Raw genomic sequence first — 14,395 nt, 5'->3', positions numbered from 1 at the left:
TTCTCGACAAAAGTCCCATTCTAATATGTGATTGATCGGCCCTACTGTACTACGCCATCTTTTCCCAAAATTTTGAGAATACCTTTCTCCACAGCATTAGCACCTTCTTTGGAGGGGGTGAGGAATGGGGTGCACTGGCTCACATACAAAAACGCTTGGTACCTAGCGGCGGGATATCGTAGGTCATTGATGAGAAGGTGTGGATTGCAAAGGATGTAGCTGGATCTTGATACCCTGCATTGGTGTTATCAATGGGGGATTGCAGGATCCTGTCCCTGAGAGCACCAGGAACCACATAGCAGTCTATCACAGCAGCATGTTTTACCTGATGATCTCTAACAGAGCAGGCTTGACGACTGGTACTGCTGCTAGACCCAGGACGCTGCCATGATGACCGATTGCCAAATGAGAACTGCAAATCAGATACTCCAGGACGGGATGATGGGGTCACATGAGGTGACCACAGCAAGTGTGCCGAGGTTGGTGGATCATACCAGTTTGATGATCCAGGCTGGGGCAGTGACTCTGTATGCTCTGGGCAGGGGCGACAGGACCGCTGCATCAGTGTTTGCATCATCATTGACAGAGCCAGTTGTGGTGTGCTAAGTCCACCTCAAGATGGCTCTAATACCTGTACAAAGGAAGTAATGAGGTTGATATGTACACACTCCTTTGACGGACTTATGCATCCACCAATTACATTAATTTCTGATACTTGAGCTGTAGATCACCGATTACAATATACAATTTTAGCCACTACCATCTCCACCACTTGGAATGCGATATCTATGAGTATATTAGGATATCTCTTCGTTAAATAAAGCACTCATATCTAGGGTTACGCTGTCATCAAGTGAATTTAAAAAAAAAGAAATCATAAACACTCCACACAAGCGTAAATTATTGTTGGTAGAAGAAGTGCTTATAGTAGTAATACATATCTGCTACTCAATGACCCATGCCACCCACGATGAGCCCTGACTAGAAAATGGTGTCATGGCTTGTAGTTGTGAAAGCTCAATGTCAATGGCCTGTATTTGTTCATGTACAGTAGGACCAAAACGCCATGAGTTCTGTGTAGAAAATGGTGTCATGGGCTGTGGTAGCTTGAGGTTGATAGCACCTACAGAAGAAAAGCACACGAACACATATGTATTGCACACAAGCATGAAAAAATTGAGACACATGCATTTGAATGTGTACACTAAATATTTGACCTCCTGCGAAGCACACATTGAAAAATCATAGCTTTATAACCAAGGTGTAGTGACGCCAAGCTATTTTCCTGCTCACGCATTTGTATAAGAGCAATGAGATCAACTAGCAAAAAAGCGCCGTATATGCATTGTTTAAAGTATTTTTAAAAAATGTTATGCATAACACATGTAGGTGTATAATTACATTCCTGTGAATTACTCAGAAGGAAAACTGTACTTTGCCTATCAAAGAGAGTCGATGTTACATCATCACCATCACCTGGCAAACGACAAAGCTTACTTACTCCATCACCTTAGCACAACTGGACTGATCATATTGTTGTAGTAGTAAGTAGCAATGATTATCAAAGTGTACTAGATAGAAGCCATTCCACATGGTTCATGCACAGGCAGCACCAGCATTCTTGTTCCAGCCTGCTGGTAGAATAATGCTGATGATGCTACTGCCGACTTGTGCATACACGTGTGATTGGAAGTCAGTACAGGGATAAATGTGTGTAACAACTAAATAAAATTATCCCAATGCCTGTTCCAAGCTGCTGTTATCATAATGATGATGGTGCAACTACCAGCTTGTGCATATCAGCAACATGGGTGAAACAAACATATAACATTTCGGCACTATCATTTAGATGTGCATGTGACTGACAGTCGCCATGTGTAACAAAAATAAATACTCATACCATTATGCTAACAGACTCGCAGTTTTTTCTGTAGTAGTGAGAAAAACATATAATATTTCACTGCCGCTACTTGACTGCAAATGTGGACGGAAACTGTCATGCATAACAAGAGTATACAATATCACACTAATATATAACACTTTTATAATAATATCCTGACATGACACTGTCGGTGTGTGTCATGCATTGCTTTGTTATACATGATGTGCTGCTCTTGTTTGATGATGACACAGTGTCTGCGCACTGGGCACGATCATCTGTAGCTCCCAAAGTGGGAGGTGTGCACCGAATTAGTATATAGTGATTCATGTTATTCATAGAAATATTTTTCAAGTATGAAGACACATATAGGAATACACAATTTTAAAAGAGAATGTCTGTTATTAATAATCTAATTTAAAAGCATTTCTATACTATCTGAAGTACATATATCAACTGCTGTTGTTGTCAACATACATTTGCTTCAGTCTCCCAGCTGGTGGGCAGCTGCACTCAAGACTGAAGATATCAAGCAGCTATGGCACTTTCTCACAGCCTTTGATTTAAGCTATGTAGCCTCTATGATCATAGGTTCAGCATGAGGTTGCCATATCTTCATATGATTCTCCCCCATAATACCACTGATTTCTGTGATGATAGCAAATAAGTCATGCAATGGTTTGAAAAATCTTGCACAGTGTATTCCAGTAAACAATTTGGGCAAAGCAACTATTATGCATTATTTCATAAATACTTGTCCAGCTATGGAAAATGCAGGTAATGCAACATCTTGAAACACAAAGTTCCCATCCTCACTGTAAAACTCATCTGTATCAGCAACGATCTTTGCACTCTGAGATTTCATTTCAGGCCATATGGCAGGTGGTGCAATACCTCTACCTTTATTCAACACATTGTACGATTCCTGCGAGGTGGGATGTTGCATACAAATGGCTTTAGTATGTTGTGTTTCACTCAATACATTATCTGACACCCTGCTAATATGTATGCCAACTTTTACCTTATAAGTACCTTGCAGTCGTTGTTCTTGAAGATATTTGCTGTAGTGGAACTGCTATGCAGTAGCACTGAACTGTGACACATGACTTCTTCACCTTTTGCAGTTGGCAGGTGCAGAAAGAGAACTCATATCTATTTAAGCTACTAAAATAATGTAACCAGTTTTGTGATAAACCGTCTGTATTATACACTTGCAGTGTTTTTTCTGTACAGTTTGATTTACAACTGCAGGTGATATAGACCTCTCATAATCGTAGCTCACAATGGATCATAACGTGTACTGCGTCACTGATTTGACATTTCAGAATGACTGTTCTTACGTATATTCTTCAACTTTTCTAATGTTGACAGTATCACCCACACTCTTTGCCTTGTGGCTTCTTAGACACCTCCAACCGCAATGCCAAAGCACAAATGGCCTCCACAGCAGGTGGAGATGCGCACTCGCCATCACTCCTTGTTGATGTTCAAAGAGCTGATGTCCTTTACACTAAATCTGCATATACGGCAAACGAGAGCACACACTGAATGTTCCACACTTGACAACCACGGAAATAACGTTTCCAGTTTTCACAAACATTTTTTATCAGCCTAAGTGGTTAGAAGTGGAACATATTATTCTGCAAAATCGACATGTTACACCACAGAGGTGAGTAATTTACGATATGATCATACAGAAATAATGCATTCACTGTGGTGGATATAGAGAAGTAAGATGTGCAATGATTGAAATTCAGTATGCACTCTCTAGATCCAATTTTGATAGTTACATTTTGCTTTGAGCAGTTGATCACCACTATGGGTGCCAATTCTTTAAACTTCTTAGCACTGAGCATACGTCCAAATTCATTGCCCTCACAGCAAAAAGTGCGAAATCTTGCTTACATATAATACAGTAGACCGACATTGTTATTGTTCCAGACAGGCTGTAATAACATCATATGAATAATACTCAGAATTTAGGTACGCTCTAGCATTGGCTAGTTTCTAGTTGTTCCCCATCCTGTCTGTCTGCAGTACTAGAAAAATATATCATGCTGTTTCTAGTTGAAAATATGTCTTAATCGTCCATAATTGTTTGGATGCCAATGGAAACACTTGATACTCGTAAAGTTCCAGAAATGAGCACCTGCATTCGACACATGCAAAATTTTGAGTTGCTCTTTGTAGGATAGCGAAAAATGGGGTATTTTCCACAACGATTTATTTAGCACAGTTTTATCGTCTTCTCCTGGCCCTTCTTGAATGTATGAGTTGTTATCCATTGCACATCACACTAGAATCAACTCCTGTTTAGCATTCATTATGACGTTTTTATTATCCTCTAAGTAGCCCATCAATATTTTGAGCGACATACAGGTACTAAATCAACCATCTAAAATTCATTATTGAACCATCAAGTATTTTCTAATGCATTCATGTCCAAAGATGATGTAGAGACGCATGTTATGAGGGCCGATGTGATTCTAACACTTCTTGTGCTGTCGAGCTCAATATCATTAAGTTCGTATCTTATTTTTCTGAAGCAGAAAAGCGAGTTCAGTATGTGTAAGTCAGGATGTTGTTGCTGGCAGAGTGCCTCCATCCTTCTTCGTGACCACAAATCTTCCTTCCAAATATAGGAATCTGTTTCTTTCAAGTGTCTATTCCTCTCAATGTTGAATAGGAATTATTACTTCACGATTGTTATTAAAGGTGTTGAAGCAAAGTATTTATGGGAGACATATTCCTGATGAATGATCTGATCATCACAATAAACTTGAATTGCAATATCAAGTGACGTCATTGGAAGGTTTCAATCCTATCGACTTAAGAAACTTTTAATTTTCTCACGGTATCGCGTTCGGCTTCCATTGCAAAGTGGTCTCATAATGTCTGTGTGCATTGCATTTATACTTTATACCCATGCTGCTGATTCAGATGAAGACATACTACATTTTCTCTCCGCAAAAGTTGGCTAGATTCATGGTCTGATTCACAATATTCAACTGGAGGTGATCTAATTTCTCAACAGTCATTCTTCTGTATTTATAGGCACCTCTATAATTTTGTAACCTTTACGCCCTGCAGGAAATAATCCATAGATTATCTAGATTAATGTATGATTAACGTACGAATATGCTGCAATATTCCAATCAATATGGGTCTTTCTAGAGGTGGAATATCTACTTGTTGATTCGATTTGCAAATTTCATCAGTATTATTTTACATTTGGTTTCTCGAGAAACCTAGCAGTGGTCCTATTGAACCTTCATGCCTAAAGTCGATTGTCTGTTGTTTTCGTCGCTGTTTTATCCTTCTGACAGTCACACCTGTTGTTGTCACAAGAGCAGGCATGCATTGTGAAATTTACAACACGGAAATTTGCCAGTAAAAAGATCGTGTGTTGAACAAACTGCGAACATTTGGGGTGATGCAGGCTGCACTTCAGTTTCTGAAATAGAGGAAGGGGAAGAAAGGGAAAGGGGTAGGTGGAAAATCATGACTCCTTGCTGCAAAGAACATTGTGGCATTGCAATGGCAAAAGTTGATAATTCGTGCCAGCCTGAGATTCAAACCCGAATAATTCGCTTTTCTGGCACGTTTGCCTAACTCTGTCGGCCACCTGGTCACACCTCATGCCCGACATATCCGACAGCGCAGACAACTCTCAGTTACATTAATACAACCGAGCACCACGATTCTATGACATATGTTTTGCTACGGATGCACAAATATCATTGGAGCCCCTACGGGAATCGAAAATTTGAGAGTAGAAGATGTAATGGACGAGGGACGCTACAGTGCAGTGTGCGACAGATGGAGAATTCGGGCCCCGCGGTAGGAATGTCAGAGTGGCCGAGATGAGATGGAGAATTCGGGCCCCGCGGTAGGAATGTCAGAGTGGCCGAGATGGTTAAGACAACATTTCTAGAGAAGCAGAGCCTCCGTTTTTGAGTTCGGGTCAGGCACAAATTTTCATATTTTGTCATTGCAATGCTAAAATACCCCTTGCAGCTGGGGGTTACGTTTCCTTCTGCCCCTTTCCCTTTCTTCCCCCTTCGGACATGTGCCATGGAACATATAACACTCAGCTACGTTAATGAGCATCAAAGACAATAACATTATTAATTACACTGGAACCCACATATTTACAGCTATCGATAAACCATTCAACCAGTCATGTGAGAACTCTAAAACGGTGAAAATTTGGAAGAGAATTGCAGCCAGACAATCACTTTTCAAGTATTAGAACTGATGATGATGAAGACGAATTACAAAATATGTAGTTGCTAATATGTAATTTGCTCAACCACACAGTTCAGTCACATTAATCTGACCACAACGTATGCTCAACATCAATATGCAGTAACAACTCACAGAGGTGGCAGCACTAGCAGTGGAGGGTATATAAAGCGCTTTGAAGGGATATGACAAAATGTGCAGTCGTTTCCAGAATGAGATTTTTCACTCCGTAGCGGAGTATGCGCTGATATTAAACTTCCTGGCAGATTAAAACTGTGTGCCGGACCGAGACTCGAACTCGGGACCTTTGCGTTTTGCAGGCAAGTGCTCCACACCTGATCTACCCTAGCACGACTCACGATCTGTCCTCACAGCTACAATTCCACCAGTATGTTCGCAGGAGAGCTCCTGTGAAGTTTTGATGGTAGGAAACGAGGTACTGGTAGAACTGAAGCTGTGAGGTCGAACCGTGGGTTATGCTTGGGTAGCTCAGTTGGTAGAGCACTAGCCCACGAAAGGCAAAGGTGCTAAGTTCGAGTCTCGGTCCAGCACACAGTTTTAATCTGCCGGGAAGTTTCAGTGCAGTCGTTGTTCTAATGTGGAAACAGAGAAATTTGTCTGATGTCCAAAAGGGCATGATCATTTGCTTTTGGGTCAAAAGTGGAAACATTTATGAAATAGCTAAGTTTTTAAACTATTCATGTGCTGCCTTAGTTAAAATAATTCGTGGGTGGCAAAATGGATCTTTCCAAAACCAGCGTCGAGGGAACTACGGTGTATCACACGCCTTAAATGACGGGGATGAACGACGGCTGCACAGATGTGCCATGCAATTTCATGAACCATCTGCCACGTAATATAAATACCTCAAATATAGGCAGAAGGCAAATCTGGAGCCATGGATCACCCCCAAACTGGCAGCAACAACAACTCCATCATGCGGTGCGTTTTGTGGAAGTGACAAAATTATTGCTATTTAAGGGTCCCCTAACTCCGACTTCACAGCGCTTTGGCTCGAGCTAGAGAGGGTTCTTGGTTTACTTTCTAGGAAGTACCAAAAATTGGTTATATGTAGTAACTGTGCAAGAAGACGGATGTTGGAAGATCTCCTAAATTCATATAATTTGGTGCAGACTGTGGTTTTTTTTTCCAACAAGAATGCAGAAGAATAGTAGCACAACGAGAGACAATATTTTTATTGATTCTTCGTTACTGGATGGCCATTCTGCTAGTAACAGCGTGAATGGCCTTTCAGACCACGATGCACAAATTTTAACACGGAAAGGTTTTTGTACTCAAGCAAATGTTATATATAATTACAAACTATGTAGAAAAGCTAATCCAAAGGCAATAGAGAGTTATTTTTAGACCTCATTAAGCAACAAGAGTGGCAGGGTATTTATACTCTAGAAAACACAGATGACAAATATAATGCTTTCCTTTACACATTTCTTATACTCTTTGAAAGCTGCTTTCACTTAGATCGTTCTAAACAGGGTACTAGCAGTAAACGGCAGCCTGCGTGGCTGACTAGTGGGATAACAATATCATGTAGAACAAAGTGGGAATTATATCAAAATCTTAGAAGTAGTCACAATCGAGCTACAGTAGCCCATTACAAACAGTATTGTAAGGCGCTTAAAAATGTTATTGGGAAGGCAACAAGTATGTGAGCTAATTCACAGGATAAAATTGAAACCATACGCTCACACCTGAAGGAAGTATCTGGTCAGCAGCAGAAGGTCGAAGACATAAAGTCAGTTCGTAATAAAAATGTTTTTGTCACTGATAACTCGGATATATGTACAGTATTCAAGAATCACTTTCTGAGCATTGCTGGTTAATTATATAAAAACTTATTTTCTACAGGGAATTAATAATTCTCTTGCGAAATCCCTCTTCGAGACTGATTTCTGAAATACTCCTCTGTGATACTGACAGGGAGTAGATTGAGTCAATAATAAAATCACTGAAGCCTAAGGACTCTCATAGATATGATGGAGTACCTAGCAGAATATTTACACTACTGGCCATTAAAATTGCTACACCACGAAGATGACGTGCTACAGACGCGAAATTTAAGAAGAAGAAGATTCTATGCTATGCAAACGATTAGCTTTTCAGAGCATTCACACAAGGCTGGCGCCAGTGGAGACACCTACAACGTGCTGACATGAGGAAAGTTTCCAACCGATTTCTCAAACACAAACAGCAGTTGACCGCCGTTGCCTGGTGAAACGTTGTTGTGATGCCTCGTGTAAGGAGGAGAAATGCGTAGCATCACGTTTACGACTTTGATAAAGGTCGGATTGTAGCCTATCGCGATTGCGGTTTATCGTATCGCGACATTGCTGCTCGCGTTGGTCGAGATGCAATGACTGTTAGCAGAATATGGAATCGGTGGGTTCAGGGGGGTAATACGGAACGCCGTGCTGGATCCCAACGGCCTCGTATCACTAGCAGTCGAGATGACAGGCATCTTATCCGCATGGCTGTAACGGGTCGTGCAGCCACGTCTCGATCCCTGAGTCAACAGATGGGGACGTTTGCAAGACAACAACCATCTGCACGAACAGTTCGACGACGTTTGCAGCAGCATGGACTATCACCTCGGAGACCATGGCTGCGGTTACCCTTGACGCTGCATCACAGACAGGAGCGCCTGCGATGGTGTACTCAACGACGAACCTGGGTGCACGAATGGCAAAACATCATTTTTTCGGATGAATCCAGGTGCTGCTTACGGCATCATGATGGTCGCATCCGTGTTTGGCGACATCGGGGTGAACGCACATTGGAAGCGTGTATTCGTCATCGCCATACTGGCGTATCACCGGCGTGATGGTATGGGGTGCCACTGTTTACACGTCTCGGTCACCTCTTGTTCGCATTGACGGCACTTTGAACAGTGGACGTTACATTTCAGATGTGTTACGACCCGTGGCTCTACCCTTCATTCGATCCCTGCGAAACCCTACATTTCAGCAGGATAATGCACGACCGCATGTTGCAGGTCATGTACGGGCCTTCCTGGATACAGAAAATGTTCGACTGCTGCCCTGGCCAACAAATTCTCCAGATCTCTCACCAATTGAAAACGTCTGGTCAATGGTGGCCGAGCAACTGGCTCATCACAATACGCCAGTCACTACTCTTGATGAACTGTGGTATCGTGTTGAAGTTGCATGGGCAGATGTACCTGTACACGCCATCCAAGCTCTGTTTGACTCAATGCCCAGGCGCATCAAGGCCGTTACGACCAGAGGGTGTTGTTCTGGGTTCTGATTTCTCAGGATTGCGTGAAAATGTAATCACATGTCAGTTCCAGTATAATATATTTGTCCAATGAATACCCCTTTATCATCTGCATTTCTTCTTGGTGTAGCAATTTTAATGGCCAGTAGCGTAAGTACTGTGCTGCCCAGGTTAGTCCTGTATTTAGCCATATTTGTAATTTTTCCTTTAAGAATGGTCAGTTTTCTGAACGATTAAGGTACTCAGTAGTAAAGCTACTTTATGAAAGGGAGAAAAGAATACTGTAGACAATTTTAGATCCATTTCTGTGCCATCAGTGTTTGCTAAAGTTATTGAAAAGGATGTGTATGTAAGAATAATTAATCATTTTATTTCAAATAATTTGGTATCAAATGTACAGTTCGGTTTTAGAAATGGTTTAACAACTGAAAATGCTATATTCTCTTTTCTCTGTGATGTATTAGGTAGATTAAAAAGAAGATTACGAACTCTAGGCATCTTTTTCGATTTAACTAAGGCGGTTCACTGTGTTGATCACAAAATATAACTCCTGAAGTTGGACCATTATGGAATGTGGGGAGTAGCTCACAATTGGTTCACTTTTTACTTCAGTAACAGACAGAAAAAGGTCATTTTCCACAGTTTTGAGAATGGCTATGATGTGGGGTCTGAGTGGGGCATTGTTAAATGAGGGGTGCTCCAGGGATCAGTGCTGGGGCCACTCCTGTTCGTTATTTATATAAATTACATGCCTTCTGGTATTACAGGTGATTCTAAAGTATTTTTGTTTGCTGATGACACTAGCTTGGTAGTAAAGGGTGTTACGTGCAACGTTGGCACTGCCCCAAATAGTGCAGTTCAAGACATAAGTTCGTGGCTCATAGAAAATAAACTAATGCTAAATCACAGGAAGACTCAGTTTTCGCAGTTCCTAACACACAATTCAACAAAACCCGATGATTTAATTTCGCAGAATGGGCATATGATTAGTGAAACTGAAGAGTTTAAATCTCTAGGTGTTCAAATAGACAGTAAACCATTGTGGAAAGCCCATGTTCAGGATCTTGTTCAAAGACTGAATGCTGCCATTTTTACCGTTCAAACGGTATATGAAGTAAGTGATATCTCGACACGAAAACTAGTTTACTTCGCTTATCACGTATAGTATTATATTTTGGAGTTCCCATTCTCAAAGGCTTTTTTGACTCAGAAACGGGAGGTCCGGGAAATAAGTGGTGTAAGTTCGCTAACCTCTTGACGACCCAAGGTTCATGTGTCTGGTATTTTGACATTGGACTCTCAATACGAGTATACTTGACACAGCTTATTCCCAAGATTTAGCAGCTTTCACTCAGTTAACACTAAGCAGAAATCCAGTCTGCATTTTGATCACATTTCCTTGACTTGTACAGAAAGGCGTGCAGTATACTGCCGCATCTATTTTCAATAAGCTACCACAATAATTCAAAAATCTTAGCAATAATCCACGCGCTTTCAAATCTAAACTGAAGAATTTCCTCGTGGGTCACTCCTTCTATTCCGTCGAGGAGTTCCGTGGAAAATTATGCTGATACGTTTGTTATATCGTTGATTGCGTCTACATAAACGTCTAGATTGTCTTTTTCGGGTTCATAAAAATTTTATTTTATCTGTTATTACTTTTATGTTGTATTTTCACGTACTGAAACGTTCCATGACCTTGGAGATTTGCTCCTCTGTTTAGTCCTACGGAACCAGACGTGTAAAATAAAACAAAAGAAAAGAAAACTCCTGGAAACACGTTAAGTCATGAATTAGTCTCTGTTAGTCCAGATGTACACCTTGTCCTTCTCGTAACATTTATGACTGCAAAGTAACATCTAGATGCAGTCCGTTCACTGCTTTATTAATTCTAGGTACACAAGTATAGTACATATGTCGTGAACACTGGGATTACATTTCCTTCGCCTTCATGTCACCGAGAATTGCTTAGCATTTGTCGTGCGCTACCCCAGACCAGCGACTCACGCATTGTTATGACATCTGGCAGTACAGTCCTTTTCACAAGCAATGCTGCGAAGCGCGTCAACGAACCTTTTTGCACATTTGTTTTTACATGTCGTCACATTCAGCCACTTTACACTTGACGTCACAAGATTCTGACTATAAAGGCGGGCTCTGTAAAACGAAAGCATCACTAATTTTTTGGTGAGTTTAACGCTCTCTTAAGATGCCCAAGTTACTACACTTGAACACAAGACAACTGGTTAAAGTTTTACTTAAGTAAAAACAGTGCGTTATTGGCTTATCAAACGCTAAAGGAAGAAAATCTTGAGAAGAATAAATTATACCTGTCTGGAGAGTTGTGCCCAAAGCGGTAAGAGCCAAAGCAGGGGTTTCCATCATGATAAAGAAAGCATGGAAAAAGAGAATCACAATTTGGAAATATATTAATGAGCGTATTGTTGTGGTAGAAATGACTCTATTTGCCAGAGAAACTGTAATTGTTGGTATATATGCACCCACGAACGACACAAGAGACCAGGAAAAAGACACTTTCTGACAATCCTTACGGGGACTATAGAAAATATCCCAAGACGGGAGGAAATGATTATCATGAGGGGTATGAACGGAAGAGTAGAAACTAGAGAATCACGTCCGATAGTGGGAAAAATATGGAGAGACATGGAGAACGACTGATTGAAATTTGCGAGTACTTTGATCTGAAAATTACCAACACACATTTTAAACACAGGATATTCGTAAATATACATGGCAACAGAGTACAAGAGAACTTTGTTCTGTAATAGATTGTATTATCATTAGAAAGACAAGAACTTTCAAGGCAGCAGATATTGGATCTTATAGAAGAGCCCAGTGTGAATCAGACCATTATTTAGCAAAAATGAAGAGTTTTTGGTCATGGAAGAGTGCAAAGATTGTTTATAACAACATAAAAACGAACTGTGCTGAGAAATGTCAAAATCTACACTTCAATATCGACAGCCTGCAAGATGAAAGTATACGAACATGCTTCGCTACCAGAATGGAAAAAAAAACATTGGAAAAATCATTCGAAGGAAGTACAGAGGAAGTATACGAATACATAAAGTCCAATGTTGTAAATATAGCAACAGAGATGCTGGGCTTAAAGAGACACAAACACAGCTGTACAGTAGCATGGTGGTCGGAGAAAATAGAGGTGGCAGTTAAAGAAAAGAGAAACGCATTCAACCGCTGGTTGAATGATAAATCTGAAGTAACAAGAACTATCTGCAAGGAAAAGAAGAACGAAGTGGTAAAAAAATAAGGATAGCATAGAACGAAGCATGGGAGAGGACATGTGCTAATGTCAAGAGCAAACTAGGGTTTGCGAGAGCGAAAGAAGGGTGGTCAATCTGGAAAGGACTTCGACAAGAGATGAAAGCCAAAACCAATCTTCAGCTGACAACACCAAAAGAATGAGAAGACTATTTCCGGAAGTTATTAAATGAGGATAGAGAAAGACCTGGAAGAAGGAACAGTGGAAGAAAAGGAACAGGAAGGGGGGGGGGACATCCAAGTTTTAGAAAGCGATTTAAGTAAGTTATTAAGAACAGGGAAGAATAGTAAGTCACTGGACCAGGCAATATCAATCTGGAGCTCTTAAAACATGCTGGTGACAAAGTTACGAAACTAATAATACCGTAATTCAATAAAATGTTACATGGAGATTCAATATCAAAGGAAATGAAGCTGGGCTATATTGATACTATATCTAAGGAAGGGGATCACAAAAGCTGCTCGAACTATCGAGGAATTTATATTACAAACACATTAATAATAATTTTTGGGACAATAATTAAATATAAATTGGAAATAAAATTTAAAACCTAGGAAGAACAATGTGGTTCTACAGCTGGTAGTTCATGGGGTAGACATATTTTCACATTACGACAGGTCTTAGAGAAACATAGGCAAAAATCAAAAAACATAGGATTAATTTTCATAGATTTAGAAAAATTATATGATACTGCCCCTAGAAAACTACTTTAGAGAGCATTACATATGGCAAACATAAAGGGTTCTTTAATTAAAATAATACAAGAAATATATATATATATATATATATATATATATATATATATATATATATATATATATATATATATATAGGTAACATACGTCAAGTGAAAGCAAGAGTTTGTTACAAGGCTGCCTCCTGTCGGCAACATTATTTAAAATCTATATAGACATCCATCTTAAGACGTGGTCTCGTAAAGGCAGTGGTATGCGACTAGAAATTACAAATGGAGTTTATTTACATCTCCCACTATTTAGTAATGATCAAGTAATTATAGCACATAACAGGGAGGACACAAATTATATATGTGATCAATTAGGAATGGAACACAGATTTAGGGATTGAAGATTAATTACCAGAAACAGAATACCTCACTAATGATCCAGATTACTTCTACATACATGGAAAAAAGTTAAGAAGTTCAGTTCGTTCTGTTATTTGGGATCCATTTTAGAGATTGAGGGGAAATCAGGGGTAGAAACTAAAAATCAGAATTAATAGTGGAAGGAAGCTCATTGGGATGCTCAGCTCAATCTTATGAAGCAGAAATATAATAAACCGAACCGAAAGAATCATGTATATTAGAGAGCATAGTTTTGTATGAAATGGAGACTTGGATTACTAATCCGAAACGCATAAAAGACTGCAAGCAGTAGAAATGGAGAAGATCTGTAAGAATATGTAGAAAAGAGAAAGTAAGAAAAGACGAAATAATAAAGAGAATGGAAATAGGAGAAAGCATACATGACATGATGGATAGAAGGAAGTTACAATGGTAAGGGGATGTAAGAAGAATGGAGGACGCCGAAATTTATCTTGGAATGGGAACCAGAGGGAAAGAAGTAGAGAGGCTGCCCTATGACCACCTAGCTCTAAAATGTACGAGTAACAGTGAGAGATCTTAGGGCAGATGAAGAAAATATGCAAGATTTGAACTCCTGAAGGGACATGCTGAAGACATAAATTAAGATCTT

The sequence above is a fragment of the Schistocerca nitens genome, chromosome 4 (genome assembly GCF_023898315.1).
Source record: "Schistocerca nitens isolate TAMUIC-IGC-003100 chromosome 4, iqSchNite1.1, whole genome shotgun sequence".
NCBI lineage: Eukaryota > Metazoa > Arthropoda > Insecta > Orthoptera > Acrididae > Schistocerca > Schistocerca nitens.
The sequence above is the reverse complement of the archived record's forward strand: the minus strand, read 5'-3'. Positions refer to the sequence as shown.